The sequence below is a fragment of the Aricia agestis genome, chromosome 14, assembly GCF_905147365.1.
Source record: "Aricia agestis chromosome 14, ilAriAges1.1, whole genome shotgun sequence".
Classification (NCBI taxonomy): Eukaryota; Metazoa; Arthropoda; class Insecta; order Lepidoptera; family Lycaenidae; genus Aricia; species Aricia agestis.
In genome coordinates this window covers 9,776,256-9,795,723 of record NC_056419.1, presented here as the reverse complement: position 1 = coordinate 9,795,723, position 19,468 = coordinate 9,776,256, and positions in this window count along the sequence as shown.

Below are 19,468 nucleotides of genomic sequence, written 5' to 3'. Positions count from 1 at the left end.
TTTAAACATTTGCTTGTCATTTCGCGGCGTAGCCACCAAATCGCGCGTTCGGGCGGAACCATAATATAAATCCAGCCTCAAATATACCAGAATTTGCGATAAATTCAATAATTGAACCGGAGGATAAGTAATTGATCAATTAATACAAACTACACAGGTACGGCCCTTTGAAACCGTACACCATGCGCATAGGTCATTAAGTTGTCGCTCACCATTTGGACGCAAAGTGGAGTAAGTATAAAATATCGTTTTACCTTCCGGTACCGCGGCGGATAGTGCAGCAAACCGATTTTTTTCAAAAACTTTAATTTTTTTATTTGTTTATTCTTAGTTTGAAAATTGGATTGTTAGATAATAGGATAATAGTTTGAATAAATATTTGTATAATTTATTTAATTATAATTAACTGTGCCTGCACTCTATATTATGTTACCCGTTCACGCCTAAATTGCCAAACCTAGATATTATTAGTGCATGAACATTTTTTACCAGGGCAAAATAAAATATGGTTTCAAAGGCGATGTAACCATAAAAATGGTGAAAGATAATATAAACGAAAAACTATTTATTGTGTACCAAAAGCCAACAAACACTAAATATAAAAACATTCACAAAAGGCGGGATTACTCGAGATTTCTGCTCGACTGACACATTAAAAGGTCAAATAATATCAAAACCAGTTGCCAACTCACATAATAGGACCACCACGGTTTCGAAATAAAAACATCTCCTAACAAAACATTATGAATCTGTAATTTGTCCCGCGAACTTGGACAAATAGAAGGTGTTTTCTTTAAACATTCACACTTTGACATATTACGAAACAATTAACGCCGAACAAACTTTTGTGTCTGGGAACTTTCGTCTGGTATTTTTACCCGACTTAAAAAAAGTGGTCCTTTGTGTTTGTAGAGCCCTTTTCAGACCGCAAAGGCTGCTACTGATCTGCTACCTTAACCTATAAAAACTTATCTGCTCACTACAAATTGGTAGATAAGATGATTTTCTGGCTAGTTTATTGTTTTGTTTGTTTTTGTCACTGACACTTAATGAATTGGTTTGTAAAGAATACCCATAATCCGTAGATAAGAGGTAGTTTGGTTAACCACAGATTGTAGGCTTGTTTGTTGTGTTGTTCATAACTAATAATAATAATATATCTATGGACGCTTCACACCACGTCAGTCTGGCCCCGTGCTAAGTACCTAAAGGACTTGTGTTACAGGTACCAGACAACGGAAATATATTTAATACTTTTATACTATACATATATTTAAGATTTTTATTATATCATACACATATTTAATACACATCCAGACCCGGGAACTTTGAAAACTCTTTGTTCCGTCGGCGGGATTCGAACCCGCGACCTCCGGCTTGAGCTACCGACGCGCTCACCACTGAGCCACAGAGGTCGTCAAATTGTTTTTTAATGCTTTCGAGTTTTTCTAGTCGAACTTTGGAGGTAACTCAAACATAAAAATTGGGTAATTTTTTAAATTTTATGCTAATATATTTTTGAAAATATATGTACTAATACAATAGTTTTTTTATTAGTGACAAAAACGTTAAAGTTATAAAATTATAATATTATTTTATTTGTTTAGTATCCGCAAGTCTTTGTATAGCAACACGTCTCGCGCAAAAAACGTACCTTTTTCGCATTAAAACTATCCTTTAACTTTCGAGACTAACTTACTCAGAGTTCAGAGACGAATATTAATTACCTGACTGTAATAAAATGAAGATAAGGACATAAGCCCTCATACATTATCTGTCAAAATGTCTAAACTTTAGTGTACAAAAGTGTGTGAATGAAAAACTAAGTATGACTGTTAAACTACCTCTCCATACTGTTATTTAGTATAAATACTTTAATTATTATGTTTATAAAATTAATTTAGAACAGGTCACAGTCAACCTAGCTCGAGAATAACTAACAATTGTTAGTAAACTGAATACTGATTGTTAGCACCGTGGGTCACGCGTAATTGGGAACATTTCGATAGTCTGATATAATCTGTGACAAATTTTGTCGAATCATTATGATTTTATTTGCGAAACAAATATTTTGTGATTAATAAATATTGAATATTATTTCGAAAGTGTGATGAAATCGTTTGCATTTCATTTAACGATATAATGTTATTTTATGAATTGTAATCAACTAATAAAAGTTTACATTATTGTATTGCAGACGAGTTATTGCCTGCAACTTTTGCTGTGTTGGGAAGATGAATCTTCGATCGGCGCAGAATATCTACATACTAAATTTCATCAAAATCGGTATAGGTTTAAGGTTATGTTAAAAGTGGCAGTAGGTATACGTGTAAGTAAAGAACTTTTGCATTTATTACTTTGCACTTATATTTTGCACCACGACGGCTAGTCATGACTGTTCTTAGGCATTAGGCAGCATAAAAAATTCGAGGTAAACATACGAATATGGACCACTCTTTACAGAAGGGTTAATGTCATCATAATGAATCATTGGCGATTCCCATGAATCACGAACGAGTGAATGAATGCAAAAAATGTAATGGAGGTAGATACCATAACATTTTTTACGGTCTTTGCTCACCGACAGAGGAATTTTACGATGGTATCGTTTGATGTAATTAGTATTACTAATTACGATTTTAGGTCAGGTCGTGGCCGATTATGAGTTTATGAACTTACTCATTGCGATTTAGGGCCAGATAAACATAGCATTTGTAGCATATGCTACCGACGCCGTGTTTTGGGAGGTCCAGCCCTAGTAGACAAGTGGCAAGCGATTATCATAAACGCTAAAAAAATGTATGCGATTTGACATAAGTCATCGCCTCGCTAGCGAATACTTATGTCAAATCCCATACATTTTGTGGCGTTGGCGTTGGCGTTGGCGTTTACGATAATCGCTTGCCGCTTGTCTAGACCATCTGCGCTCTTACGGATAGTGCTGCCTCAGGAACGTCTAAATAATAATTTATTTATTTTTATTTAAAACATTATTGCACACACAAAAGTTGCAACACAATGAACATAGAATGACGACGTAAAAGAACTGCTTAAAAAGAAATCTCTTACAGCATTGATATGCTTCATACAAAGGTGAATCAATAATTTAACTACTTTCATTTGTTCTACTTTAGCTACAAGGGGTTATCAAATGTTTTTTTTTTTATAACTTAAACCTTGGTGTTAACTAGAAAATTGTAAAGTTAAGTAGGAGACTCGTTAACATTGCTACGGGCTCCGCGCTAGCTGAATGCGACACTGACATTTCGTTAAATTCATTTTTGTAGATTTTACTGATGCGATTCAAATATCGATATCAAGATTCATATCTTCTACTATAATTTAAAAACTACATATGACTAATATATCTAGCTATACATAAAATCCATATTGTTTTGATTTCAAAATATTTTCCCGGCCCTAGAGGTTTATGCAAAAAACGGCAATATTTTAACCGTAACTTCATGATTCTTCTACTCATGTCTTCAAATGACTTTATAATACGTCGTGTCTTTCACTTTTAAATTAAGGAACCGTAATGAACTTTAAAAATTATATGAATCAGAAGCTCGGTAGCAAGCGGAAGGCACAATCACACTCGCCGATACGTGATGAGTATTGATAATGTGTAATTGACGTGGGAGATCGGACCGTGTAAATGCGAACGATCATCGGTCGTGACGACGATAAAAATAATGGACCAGGGTGCTTAGACTACTGACATTCGAAAATTACAACGGTATCGTTAGAAATCAAAAATGCATTGGCTTAAGTGATGACGCTTACGATACTTTGTCCCAAATCCCATATTTTTTTATAGGTAACTTCGTTTTTGAATTCATCGAATGCAACTGGACTAAGTTCCCCAATAATTATCTATATGGCTCAATACAGAGAGTGGAATAATTTTGGCATTAACGACAAAATGTCGAGCATCAAACGCGGGCCGTTAAAAGCGCCCATCGTCGAAGATTGCGCGCCCATATTTTGAAACTTTGTTGCGATTTGCGTATGATGTAGACATCACCATAATATCTCGTTCTGAATTTGAATATTTTGGGCAGTTTAATTTTTTAAAATTTGTTACACTTAGGACATTAACAATATTCTAATTTGAATATTTCGTGATAAAAAATATAAAACTAAAATTTTTGATCGAAAAAGAACAATATGCATGTTAAATCATTGTCTTTAAAGTAGACATCGTCTTGATATAAATATAAAGATGATGTCTTCTTCTGGACTAAAATTATAGCAACTGTATACTTCGTACTCCTCCTATCTTCTGATTAATTTCGTTGCGGGTCCCAAGAAAGCAAGTTTTTCTCGGGCTCCCTGGGATCATATCAAAGGGTTTTCGTGGTTGGATACCGCTGTCGATCCTGGCGACACAGGAGATACAGTAGTGGAAATGTGTGGTTGGCCAAAGCAAATAAAAAAATATAGCAACTGGTAAGAATTTTTAAAGAGTACGGATAACAAGAAAGTTTGAAATATTTCAAGTAAGTTTTTTGCATACAAAAATGACGTCCTTCTCTTGTTCACTATTTATCATTATCACCCTTTCGATTGTCAATGAATTTTTCTAATTGATTAAAATATGTCAGATGATTTAACAACCGTAATTTATGATACACATCATATTATGTGGCACTTAAACATAGCAATATTTCTATTTACTATCGGCGTATATTTTATTACTACTGTAATAATTGTCCATCTTAACGCCATCTTTAATTTATCGCAACCTTTAACCGCCTGTCATTCGCGTCGCAGACTTTGTCTCATCGTCATTGGTAATGATTATTGACACTCTAGGCCATCAGCTGTTCTCAAAATTTGCTCTGCAGAGGCCTGGGGTTCCGCAAAGGCCTTGTAGGCCGCAAGCTGTCTAATGTGTGCAATAAATTGCTATTAGAAAATATGTCATTAGACACCAGCATAGAGACAATTTTATTCTTTTTTTTTTGGGTTTCGCCATCAAAAAAATTGAGAACCGCCGCTCTATGAATACAGCATATTTCATCTTCCGTAGTAGTATCAATTTGTATAATATAATAATGATAATTATTATCCACGTAACTAAGTATAATAATGTTACAGTAGTAGATTGGAAATTTTGATAATACTATACTCAAACTATACCACTTCGTGCAGTTTTAGTTTTAGGTATAATAGAGGTAATATCATATATGTTACTTAGTCTATAAGAATATATTTTTAATATGGGCCATCGAAGCCCGCAATAAATAATATTAGGTACACTGAAATTAGGTGTGGAGATACTTTGAGTCCCGGGAAAGGACATAGGATACTTTTTATCCCGGAAAACTGAAAAATGTACGGTTCCCGCGCGATAAACGAATTTTAGCGCAACGGAGTTGCGGGCGTCATCTAGTATATTAATAAACAAAAATATTAACATTTAATCACAAGTTTTGTGCCTCCCGGTTTCAAACAGATTAACATATTTGAGTAAAATTGTGTGGTTATGTCAAGTTGTGTGAATCATAGGTCACTTGACGCCGTGAGAAAGAAAGCCTTATCTGCGTACTCTCTAAAGAATGCTCTGGACGTATCCGGAGCGGGATCTTAATGAATAAACATTTTATTGAGGCCAAGCATCAAACATTTAGGTCCAACGTTTTTGTCTTTAGGGTCGTTCATGAATTACGAAAGATGCTTTTGGGGAATTTTAAGTCCGTCGGGTATATATGTAAGATTCGCCTTGAGGCAAAGATTACGCGTAAGATATTTTAAACTTATCCAAATGTTTACTGTAAATGTCTTTATATATTTTAATTAAATTATTTTATAGAAAATCACTTTTGGTCATCCTAGTATTACAACCATTTGTATTTTAGGTTATATCAACAACAGCGATGTAAGAAACGCACAAAGCCATTTTCCAATTTTTAATACAACCAATTGTTTTAAATTCCATGACACGAATATACTTGAGACCCTTTCTTTCAAGACTTAGAATTGGTGAGCTTGACCCCCTTGCTACGTATGTCTCGCGTAATTTATGGACGCCTCCTTATTAGTAACTTTCAAAATGAGTAACCAACGGAGACTTCCTCAGATGTTTTGAGCGTTACTAAGACATCCGAATTTCATTGTCGATTGTTACCGGAACTAGCCTTGGTGATTCGCTCGACATACATTTTAGAGATCAAGGCTACGAATAATAAAAACTAAGGAATCGTAACTCCCATACTATTCTATTAATACCGTTTTAAATTCGGTTCCTTTTGATCTGTATGTAACGTCAGCCTAGTACCGCTCAAGGCCACCATAATATTGCAAATGTATTGAAATGTGTACCTAAGGCACAACATTCTGTCTACTCTGCCTAAGGTACACTTTTTTGACAAGTATTGTGAAGCATGTTTTTTGACGGAGTTACTTCTCCTTAGTTTTTATTATTCGTAGGATCAAGGTTTTAAACATTATGTAAATTTTTGTTTTATAATCGCACTAGATGACGTCTGCAACTCCGTTACATCATATTTGAGATTTTTCCCCGAAATTCCCAGTATCTCCATACCTTTCATCACAAGCGGTTTGAGCGTGAAGAGGTAAATAACACTTTCGCATAATTTTTAATATACATTTTATTTATTTATTATAAAATTGGGGCCGTCTATGGACTGTTCACACGTATCCTTTTTTTTGTTATTTTATTATTTAGAGTTTTCGCACCAAGGATAATTGAAATAATATTATAAATTTTATTTAATTGTAGTCTAAAGTGATAGCAACTGTATTCTTCGTACTCCTCCTATCTTCTGATTAATTTCGTTGCGCATGTTCCCCGGGCTCCCTAAGATCATATCAAAGGGTTTTCGAGGTTGGATACCGCTATCAATTCTGGCGACTGGCGAGGAGATACAGTAGTGGGTATAATTTTTAATATTAGTATGGTCTATGGATAATATTTTGTGGAGCTTATCCGAAAGTTTTGTCTCTATCAACAACACAACAAGCTATTCGACTGGCGTTTATTGTAACAAGCTCTTTACTGAATTAAAGTATTGTTTTTTTCTTGTGATAAATAAATACAGATAATATTCAAATGAATGAGTATAATTAATGAGTTAACACTTTAAATTTTCACAATTATGATTTTTATATTTATAATAGGCATTTATCTCCTTTTTACGTAGGTACCTGTCCTTAAAAGGTATCTAGTAAAGAGAAAAAGTCCTGACAAGAAGCAATTAATGATGTTTTATCTCAACTTATATGATCACGTCTAGGTCGATCTGTGGTCTGTTCAGCGTAATTCCCAAGATCCTTTCGTACCTAGGACCTAGGTCATACACGTCAGGTTAACCTTTTAATACCTCGAAACGCTAGAAAATATTGTTTTTGTGTACTAACATTGAAAGGTTTTAGATAATAATGGCACCAACCGGAACATATTGGCAGGGATAACCAACTATTATTGCGGTCAATTTAAAATTTCGAAGAATACTTATTGCAGCAGGCAGAGAGAGGAAGACTGGGATTGATATGCTACTGCCTATAAATCTAATTATCTGATAGTACAGGGATATTTTTATTAGATACTTTCAAAAGTATAATCTGTAAAAATAGCATAAATCTGTAAAACCAAAGTCATAGAAAACGTTTAACGAATGGATACAAATACAACAACTGCAATAAGTTGCTTAAAACTTTGAAGAAGTATCTTAACTTACAGACAGATGAAAAACAACCTGTGTATCAAAGAATTTTTCTTTATCTAATGATTTATTCATTTCATATGGATTTCATGCCTTTTACAAAAAAGAAAATCATACTTTTAACATGTTTTTTTCATAATATTGTATCTGTGTCTAATACAATTACTATTCTATATACATTATACGCGTTGCCTTTCCTCACTTAAGAATAATATTATAGTTTGTGCGTTTTAAGATGATATGGGTGACAGTTTTCATATTCCTTGCTACGGGTTTTTTTACAAGAAAAAAAAATCAAAATGTAATAAATTATATTCCATCTACAAAAACAAATTTTTCCTATAATTGTAAATGAATAAACATGAAAAGTTGCCAAATGCTAACTTATTAATATAAAATTATAAATATTTACTGTGAAATAGGAGTATAAAATTAATGTTAAGAAAACATTTAAGAAAAATGTTAGATGCATGAAACGGAACTTATGTCAATAGAGATTGACTCTGTTGAATCGAAATAAAATCGATAAAAAAGGGCGGCCATCTTAACTCGCCGGCACCATTGAAATGTCAATACGAAATCGATAATTTCGATTGCAATTCCTTTACGAAGTGATTCATTTTTTTTAATAATCGATTAATTTTTGTTAGGTAACTTACCTAGTTTTGTTAATTATAATGTGTCACGCATATCATCATAAAACGCACAAACTATAATAATGACATTTCTCATAAACAAACAAGCTTCATAAATTATTCAATTTGTTACCGAATTTCATAAAAAGTTTTTATTGACCCGAGCTACCAGTTATCGACCTCTGGAGATTGGCACGCGCCGCGCTTCCGTTCGTAGTTTCGTCATCAGCTGTTCAATAAACGACGTATGTCTCTACGTAGACGACGTCACTTACGACCTTTTTGTGGCGACAGCACTTACGACCTTTTGGCACATCGCACACAAGGACACTTTTGAGATCGTGTGACCTCAGTAGACGGTAATTATCGCAATTTCAATTGAGTCTGGCTTTTAGATTAATTTGACTTTATGATATTTTGGTTGGTACTGCATCCGGAGCATGAGCAATGAACATTGGGAATAAGTTTAATTGCTTGATTTCAGTATATTTTTATAATTTAGGGCTGGCCGCTGGGGTCTCCAAACATATTTTGTTTACTTTGAGAACAAAAAATTTTGGCGCCCCCTTTGTTTCACCTACTTTTAAAGCCTCTACACAACGCCCCCGTTTTTTTTATGGGTGCCACACCGCCCCCCTTTAGGTCTTCAGCGCCCACAAGGGGGCGTTATCGTCCACTTTGGGATAATGCGTGAGCAGCGTATGGTAGTTAGCTAGAGGCAAAATCACTAAGGAGACCTAGAAGGAAACAAGTGCGTGTCGGGCCACGCGCAATATTCGTTCCGTAGTACCGCGTTTTTGATAATATTTTTGTATGGTAGCTGAATGTACATTTATAACGTGTTTAACACTACTAACAACATCAAAAGGCTTACAAAAAGGCTTATTCTTTGTTGTGGTCGCTAATGACCCTGATGTTAAAGCGACCTTAAATAAATAAATAAATAAAAATAAATAAACATCACCTCAGTTACTTTCAAAGGAATTTGAACGAACTATTTCTTTATACTTCGCCGAATACATTTTTTTAGTTGATCGACTGTTACTCAATAACTTATAAAGTATTCTTAGCCGGGATAGTTTTCCTTTTTAATTTAGAATATTTCCTACTCCCGTGATTTTTTCACATTTCCAGAAGCAACCGTTCAGCTGGTAGGAGTGTCCCCCCCCCCACTGAACTCTAACGATTTTTTCCACTTTAAACTTAATTTTTTACAAACAGATCCTTAAATCGGAAAATAATCTATTAATACTCATAATATTTTTAAAAAACCTATCCAACAACATCCTACAGGATAAGGATTGGGGTGGACTCGAAAAAAAAATTCATTCCCGCTTGATGTGTAGGGAAGGTACCATAAAAATATATTATATTTTTAAGATTTCATGTACTATTTTGTCGGCATAATTAACATTGTATAGTGCATTCATGCCACAGCTTTGTATAGTCTCTGAGCAAAACCGTGAATAGACAGACAGACAGATGGACGGACAGACCGAAACTATAAGGGTTCCTTATTGAATACGGAACCCTGAAAAAAGAGTATTTACAGGCGTTACGTATTCAATTTCGTAGCTTTACTAAAGGGCAAAGTACTAAGTAGTGGCCGCGCGTTAAAGTACTCGCTCAAAGTGATATAATAATATCCAATGGAGGTAAACGCCATTACTTCATAAAAGGCTGAAATAAAACTACGATGAGTTCATCAAGAGTTCCTGTATCATAATTACTCACAGTACCAACCAGAAACAGTATCTAATAGCTATAATTTCTCAACCATTTTTACAGCCAGGAAAGTACGGTTCGGCTTTGTAACATACCGCTGTGGAGACACCAGATAACATCTCCTTATGGGGCGCGATTCTAATCCCTCGAATGTCGCTTCAATCTCCAGCAAAAGAGTAATGGACTGCCGATCAACTCGATCTCAGTAGGATTTGGTATTCCCGACATATACGATTCGAGTTAGTCGAATCTTAATCAAAGCAACATCGTATCACATTTTCATAATCAAATCAATTTCAAGAGTAGTTCTTTATATTTTGTTTTATGAGTGAACCTCGCATACAAAGTTATTTTCGAAGAAAGAGAATTGGCGCCAGCATTGCCGGCGTTCCCTCCTAATGGCCTAGCGACTCTCACTTCATTTAGTTTTACTTTATAATTGCCTGGTGCCTAGTGAGCTGTTTTTTCTAAGGCCAATTAGACGGTAGTCGTGTCATCTCGCCTGCGCTTTTTGCGCCCATTCCGCGCTGTCATTGGCAGAAAATTCATGTGACATGTAAGTACAGTTTCTATGTTCTCACGTAATAGATGCTCGCATTCCGCCAGTCAATAATTGTTTCATTCTTCAGCTACCATCATCAATGTATCATTTTTGATGTCAATTAATGATTGATAGTGTGAACGTGATAACACAATTCTGCTAAATAATCCATTTTCGTTAAATTTTTAATGCAAAGGTGGAAAAAAAATGGAATCTGCAAAGTACCAAAAGCTATAAGGTTCATCGTAAGTGATCTACTTAGATTTTAAGTTAGGACTTAGGTGCTTTAAGTATTTGATTTGGATGATGTCTTAACCTTATACTTGAAGATAAATTGAAACTTGCAACTATAAAAATATATTTATTATACTGTTATTAATAATATTTAATTAACGGACATAAAAACGTTCGCTTTGCAATTTTTATTATTAGTATTCAGTTTTATAACCTTAGTGCATTAATCATAATTCATAACACAATGGAGTGGTAAAAATATAAAAAATATATAAATATAAATTTAATAATTTTAAACGTGGGAGAGCCATGCTTCGGCACGAATGGGCCGGCTCGACCTGAGAAATACCACGTTCTCACAGAAAACCGGCGTGAAACAGCGCTTGCGCTGTGTTTCGCCGAGTGAGTGAGTTTACCGGAGGCCCAATCCCCTACCCTATTCCCTTCCCTACCCTCCCCTATTCCCTTCCCTTCCCTATCCTCCCCTGTTACCCTATTCCCTCTTAAAAGGCTTGCAGCTCTTCTGATGCTGCGAGTGTCCATGGGCGACGGAAGTTGCTTTCCATCAGGTGACCCGTTTGCTCGTTTGCCCCCTTATTTCATTAAAAATAATAATAATAATAAGCTTTAATCCTTATATTTAAGAAGCAAATACTCGCACTCTGACCCATTTAATGATGACTATTAAGAGGATTCCACACCGCCATTTTTCCCATACAAACGCTGTCCCCTGTTTCCTCCCTGGATAATGCTAGTAGAGTTATAATTTTTTTCCTGAATATCTACGGCCACTAATACAATGTCCCTATGTTTTCCTTTTTTTCATAATTTAATTATATTAAATTATGAAAAAAAGGAAGGAATAATTTAATAATAAGATATGAACGTTCAAAAACCCAAAAAAATGGCCAGATTTTCCACTGTGTTCAAACGTCCAGAAAACAGATTTGGATAGATTATACAAAAAAAGCAAAACATAGGAACACAGCTCAAGCCTTTTTTTAATCTTTAATGAAAAAAGTACTTAAATCGGTTAAGTTTTGAAGAAGGAATCAGGGGACAACGAATCGTTGATTTTCTGGATTTTCTGCAGTTGTCTCTATCGCGTTCTGCGGTATAGGCTTGAGGTAAGGGAGACAGCTATAGACATTACACGTACTTTTTTTTCATTTCTCTAGCTGCTGTGGTATCCTCTTAAACTTCAATTTAATAAAGAATTAGACAGATAATGAATGGGGCTTATTTTCTAATCTTCATTTAATTACAGTTAAGTAATTAATATTCGTCTCTGAATGCGGCAGTTAGTCAAATTGCTTTCCAAGTTTCAACAGTTTGCTGTTGAAGCTGTGGTTAGAAATAAAAAAAATGTAGTTATGGAATTTTTACATAACGCATCGCTAAATGACATGGCGCTTGCAACGTGATTGAATGATCTTCAATACTAATATTATATAAGCGAAACTGTGTCTGTCTGTCTCTGTTACGTCTTCGAATAAGCTAAAACACCTAAAATACAATCTATACTGTACTCGGCGAAACATGGCGGTAGCGGTCATTGACTCCCTGTAAAAAACCTTGTCATTTTCTATACAAAGCCGCGATTCACAACATCTGACACTTCATTGTCAATCGCTGTTTATATAGAAAATGACAAGTTTTTGACAGGAAGTAAATGACCGCTACCGCCATGTTTCGCCGAGTACAGTATAGCAATAAAATCTCTCTCTTATTATACTTAAATTTTTTGCAATGTATTGTTGCAATGTTTTCACGCTAGGGGCAGCACCAGCATAGACAAAAAATTTTGTTTGACAACGTTTCTGTCAATATTCTGACGTGTGCAACATGTCGGATTTTGGTCGGATTATTTACTGTACCTATGTGCTAATAGTCCGTCTGCTCCGATCTTTGCCTAATATTCGAAATTCGAAATATTGAGAGGAACAAACAGTACTTATTGGTTGCACATAGATTAAGATAGATACCGCATGTGTATGCTACGCCTACTTCGCGTGCAATATCGCGTTTCCAAATGACGAGCAATGCTCGTCTTTCGGAAGTCTGTTCTTTAGTCTGCGCTTCACTGTTCGGAATCGGACGTCAATCGGAATTTTAAAAATGCCTAATTGTGCCGTATTGAGCCGAAGAAATTCGAATAGAAACGTTGGCCTAGATAATGAACATGTTTCTTATCATCGGTACGTCACAATAGGTAGGATAAAAGTGGCACGCTCGTTATCATACAAATGGAGGAACATGCGGTATCTATCTTGATCTATATCTGTGGTCGGTTGTCAAAGGTTTGTGTTTGCACTCGGTCATAATACGCAGGTCAAGTACGAGCGCAATTTGTTTACACTTTTTAAGTGCAAGTGATGTTTTAAATAATATATGTATTATTATATTGATCCCTGTCCTTGCATATCAAAGATACTTTAAAAATAAAAGCTTTTAATTAATCACCCCTTCCATTTATCCTGAGCAATCTATAAGTGTGGGCCTATAATAAAGATTACGTGGGAGAGCCATGCTTCGGCACGAATGGGCCGGCTCGACCGGAGAAATACCACGTCCTCACAGAAAACCGGCGTGAAACAGCGCTTGCGCTGTGTTTCGCCGAGTGAGTGAGTTTACCGGAGGCCCAATCCCCTACCCTATTCCCTTTCCTACCCTCCCCTATTCCCTTCCCTTCCCTACCCTCCCCTATTACCCTATTCCCTCTTAAAAAGCCGGCAACGCACATGCAGCTCTTCTGATCCTGCGAGTGTCCATGGGCGACGGAAGTTGCTTTCATTCATCAGGTGACCCGTTTGCTCGCTTGCCCCCTTATTTCATAAAAAAAAAGATATTATAATGCAAAATATGTTCCACTAATCTAATAAGAAATAAGTATTCACCAGTTAAGTTATTAACATGAATTTAAGTACATATACCAAACTCGCGAAAACGGCTACCAAAAACCAGTTTAGTTTTCTACACAAAAGTTAATTTCTTAGCTTTGCAATAACTTAATTCTTTTTAGGTCAACCCGATACTACAAGCAATTAAACTCAGCTAATAAGATAACAATTTACTGACGAATTGATACAAAATATAAAATCTATTTCTGTAAGGTCACGGCCTTAATAACAAGTACATATATTTAATTAACAAGTATAGAGGTATATACTTTTATGTCCCGTCCCCAGTGTTCTAATCACTCGTTACTTTACATCCATAAACATTAAATTAATAAGTCTTCGCGCGATAATTGTTTTATGCGACCCAAGGCCCCTGGGATCGTTTACAAGTGCTTACAATCTCCATGTACAGTTCAGAAACTCTGATAGTTAATTTATATATTATAAATTATAATATTATGATAAATATCGTATTTTGTTTGTTTTTCAGGCTATATATTATACTAGCTGTTGCCCGCGACTTCGTCCGTGTTAGCATAGTAGATCGCATCCCAAGTATTATTTATTGTACAAAAATATTCAATATACAGAATTGACTTTTCTACGATTTTATTATATATAGCTAGATGTTCCGCTCGGCTTCGCTTGCATAATTTAGGAATTTATATTATATATTTTACATAGGTACTATAGGGACTACGAATGTAATTTTTTTACTCTATAAATCATAAAATAAAATCTTTTTTAACCTACTTAAAAAAAGGAGGTTATCAATTCAACACGTATGTTATATGTATGTAACGTGGGAGAGCCATGCTTCGGCACGAATGGGCCGGCTCGACCGGATAAATACCACGTTCTCACAGAAAACCGGCGTGAAACAGCGCTTGCGCTGTGTTTCGCCGAGTGAGTGAGTTTACCGGAGGCCCAATCCCCTACCCTATTCCCTTTCCTACCCTCCCCTATTCCCTTCCCTTCCCTACCCTACCCTATTACCCTATTCCCTCTTAAAAGGCCGGCAACGCACATGCAGCTCTTCTGATGCTGCGAGTGTCCATGGGCGACGGAAGTTGCTTTCCATCAGGTGACCCGTTTGCTCGTTTGCCCCCTTATTTCATTAATAAAAAAATATATATATTTCCAGAACTGTCCAGTTCTTGAATATGTTAATCTATAGCAGCTTCTGAACAAATGTGCCAAATTTCAAAAGTGTATGTAAAATGTATGTTTTTATGTTTGTGCACGCATATCTCCGGAACTACAAGTGCGATTTAATTGATTCTTTTTAATTTGTTGTACTAGGTATTGTTGAACTTAGGGAATACTGCACGTTTCATCAAAATCGGTTCAGTAGTTTTTGAGATAGGGAATTTTAATACTTAATTACGTACAATTTGAAGTCGGTTTTATCTTTTTAAAATACTATAGTTTGTCAACAAAACACGAGCTTTTGTTCATTACTTATCAACCACAACATTTTATTTACTTTTCACATGCATCACGTGCTTTTTCGACGATCGCTTTGTTGCTAACATCGTATGGTCCTCTTACCTTCATCTTTTCAGGAAGTAAAACTAATTACTGGAGCGAAGCGCAAAAAAAAAGATCACGTGCGGGCGTCGCATTAACATACCCCCTTTCGTCCACATTCGTGACACATCGTGTGTGTGCCGCTGTAAATAATAAATCTTTCTAATAAATAAAACAAGGGAACGTGAGGCAGATAAAGAGAGCATGCGCGGCCGGTCCGCCCAAACGTCATTGTGGCGCGCCGACAGATCGTTAAGCGTAAATGTGAAAACATTCTGACCCATAAGGGGGTCGTAAAAGATCCGTGTAAGAATTGTAGCGAGGAACTTTTTTGGGGTCCAAATATTAGACGTCATTTAAATGATGCAGACGCCTCCGTGGTTTAGAGAAAAGCGACTCGGATCCGATCGGCCCTAGTAAACAAGTGGCAAGTGATTATCGTAAACGGCAACAAAATATATATTACTAGATGTCCCGCGCGGCTTCGCCCGCGTAAATTTGGAATTTTACAGAAACCGTACATTTTCCCATAAAAAAAAAAAATAAATAAATAAATATATATATATATATATATATATATATATATATATATATATATATATATATATATATATATAGATTGCAATCAAATGCTACTGAGCGCTATTTAATATTATAATATGCTACGAGTATAATATACATCGATGCAAATGACTGCAATAATGTCGACTCGAACGTTATAAAACTTAGGAGACATAAACGCACCTGCAGCTCTTCTGATGTCGCGAGTGTCCAGTTGCTTTCCATCAGGTGTCTCGTTTGCTCGTTTCCCCCTTATTTTGTAAAAAAATACTAATAAATAAGATATACATTAAAATATCCTTTACGCTCAAAATATCATCAATGATTAAAAAAAAAACGTATATTTCTGTAACCAATAAAATAATCGCTGACCAGTTACCGATGGAATTAAAACCGATAATATTAAGTGAAGAATTATAATAAACCAAAATCGAACCAATTAATTTTACAAGTATCTAAGCACAAACTTTATTCTAAAATTTAAATACATTACCGTGACTACCGACATGAAGGGGTGAATACATACAGAACAGGCGCCGCCCCTCGGTAAACAGGTGGTTGTTTTTTGTTGTTCTTATTACCATAGCAATAAGTATCAAATTCTTCAGTCTCTTCTTGTAGAGAACCTCAAAGATGTGTATTATATAAATATGCATAATGATAACACATTTAATAAACACTAGTAGCTGCGAATTGAGATGTGTGCACATAATAGGTATAAAAGGCAAGACTCCGCCCGCGTATAAACATAGTTAAGAGTTAGAAAAGTTTATTTTAAACTTCCTAGTGATCTACTTTATGTCTTTGCCAAATTGCATCAAAAACGACACAGTAGTTATCTACCCTTTTGAAAATTAACAAACTCTTCTCTTTATAATAAGTCTATTTAAACTAATTGTAGAGATATGATGGCTACGGTATTCGACGTACACTTAGAATTTCCATTATATCTTAAAAAAAGAATAGTAATGAACACGTTAGGCTACTGCGGTATGCGTTAGGCTATGTGATAAATCCAGTTTTTTAAGATTCAAGATCGTTTACGTCCACCGCGAGGTAGGGGGTCAATTTAAAAAAGTTATTTTGATTTAAACTAACACACTGAACAAATTTTACACCCGGACTCCCGGCGACATCCCGCTACTGCTAATCGCTGAACAAACTGGCGGTGACTTTTTTGATAGCCACGATTCGATTTCAAACGATTTTAAATTTCAACCGACCGTGTTAGAGGAGGTCGACATGTTTTTAGGGTTCGGTACCCAAAGGGAAAAACGGGACCCTTTTAATACTAACCTAATATTACTTCGTTGTCTGTCAACACCTTGGTGGTCTGAGGGCCTAGACAAGCGGCAAGCGATTATCGTAAACGCCAACGCCAACGTCACAAAATGTATGGGATTTGACATTTAAAGTATTCGCTAGCGAAGCGATAACTTACGTCAAATCGCATACATTTTGTTAGCGTTTACGATAATCGCTTGCCACTTGTCTACTAGGGCTGCTGTATCTCCGGAACCGCGATAGACAGACAGTTGAAATCACACATTATTTTTTACTAGATGACACCCGCAATTCCTTTGCACCGAAATCTATTTATCGCTCGGAAACCGTACATTTTTCCACGTTAAAAACTATCCTATGTATTTTCCTGGGACTAAGTTGTAATGGAGTAGTAATAAGTTATGTAGGTATCTGTATAGTGTAAACCAAACATTAAAATTGGTTTAGCAGCTTAACTGTGAAGCATAACAGACAGACAGACACACTTTCAAATTTATAATATCTGTATGGATAATTGTTGCTGTAACAAATATTAAAAACCAAATAAAATAAATATTTAATTGGGCTCTATTACAACAAACGTGATTTTTCTTCTCGAAATCGGCTCAGCTTATGTGGTCATGACTCACGACAGGCATATTTTTATGGTACGGAACCCTTCGTGCGCGAAACCGACTCGCACTTGGCCGATATTTTTTCACCGCCTTGACAGCACTAATTCGTGAGGGCGACGCAGGAACGCAAATATTGCGGCGTGAATGGCTTGTGTCAAGAGTAAAAACATGAGATTATTTCCCGTTGCCGTGCCTGGGAATATCTCTTTGCTTTGTCGATTTTATGAGAGCTCACCCGGGACTTGAGACAGATTGTTTTATGTAAACAAGTCTATATTACAACTGTAACTCGATAGTTTATAATATAATTTATTTCAATTGTATTATAAACAACTATGAACGAATCATCTTAGTTTGCAGGGTGTAAAAAAAACCAAAGTGACTTTAGGATGTGAATGTTCCTTACCTATATAGAGTTCTCTGTGAAAGTAGCAGTGCTAAAAGAGCTACTTTTAACTTCTATGTTTCCATGAGAAAGTAAAGAACACTATTTTTGTTACACTGTGTTAAAGTTTCCCTATCTTCATGTGTTTTGTGTTACAACTTACAATTATAGGTAGTCTCTTTTCAGGCGAAAAGTCCCAAAATAAAATCAATTTGTTATGCTCTTAATCATTTTCAATGGATGTGTGAGGAGGATAATCGTGCAGTCGAGTGATACTTCTATCTAATGAGTTTTTTTAAATAGATCAAAATATTATTTTTTAATTAAATGGTGGGACAAATAATTATATTTTGTCACTAACAATATCCAAATATTGGTTCATTTCATAGTTATTTTTCGTTACTTAGTTGAAGAAAACCTACGTTGCGATCGGCGTTTTTGTAAGTGTTTACTAGATGGCGCCGAGTTAAATGTTGTATTAATTGTACAATAGTATATAAGATGACGTCACGCCGGTTCTTCTCGCCGGGTTAGTTCCGGACCGGTGGTAGGCATCATGTAGACTTTCAGATAACATTTGCAAAAATTTATTGTGAATAAAAAAAAATTGAGTTTGAGTTTGAGTGTTTCATGACCTTTTTCAGACATTGGCCTCTGCCTTCTAGGAAATCAAAGACAGTTTTTACGGGCCCCTGTACTAAAATAAACCGCAAAAAATCGGGTTACATCTAGTGCAGAGATGACACCGCGGACGTAGCGTATAACTTTTAGTTATTCACAATAATTATGTTAACTTTATTTTTTTTTATTTTTAGGTTAACTCAGTAGTTGCCTTGACCATTTTGTACCTACGCATGTCTATTTGGATTTTGGAGATTTTGGATATATTATTTTTTATTTCAACCTTTTTTAACCCCCATTTAAAGCAGGGAGCTTGTAGATTTTTAAACTTATTTTTAGTTCGGCAAATAATAGTTTTTCGTAATAAGGCATGTTAGATTAATGGGGCGTAAAATCAACGTAAAATAATGAAAAGACAATAATAAATTATAATAATTTAATTTCACTAACAGCAATGTTTGCGTTGTCATACACTATTTGAACTATACAAATAATGATTAATTCATAAATACACTGGCTCTGTACTCTACCAGTACCGTCGGTGTTGCACCGACAGCTCAATTAAAGCTCATCTTTTATCATACAACAGCAATATAAATAGTTAACAAATAATTGAATTCTATGTTAAAATTTACAAATAAAATTATTCAATGCAGCCTCACTCACTCGCTCGGACATTCGCTAAATAATTTACTAGCCTATTCAAACTATTTTCATTCAGTTTGGTGGAATGAGAGTAATACTAGA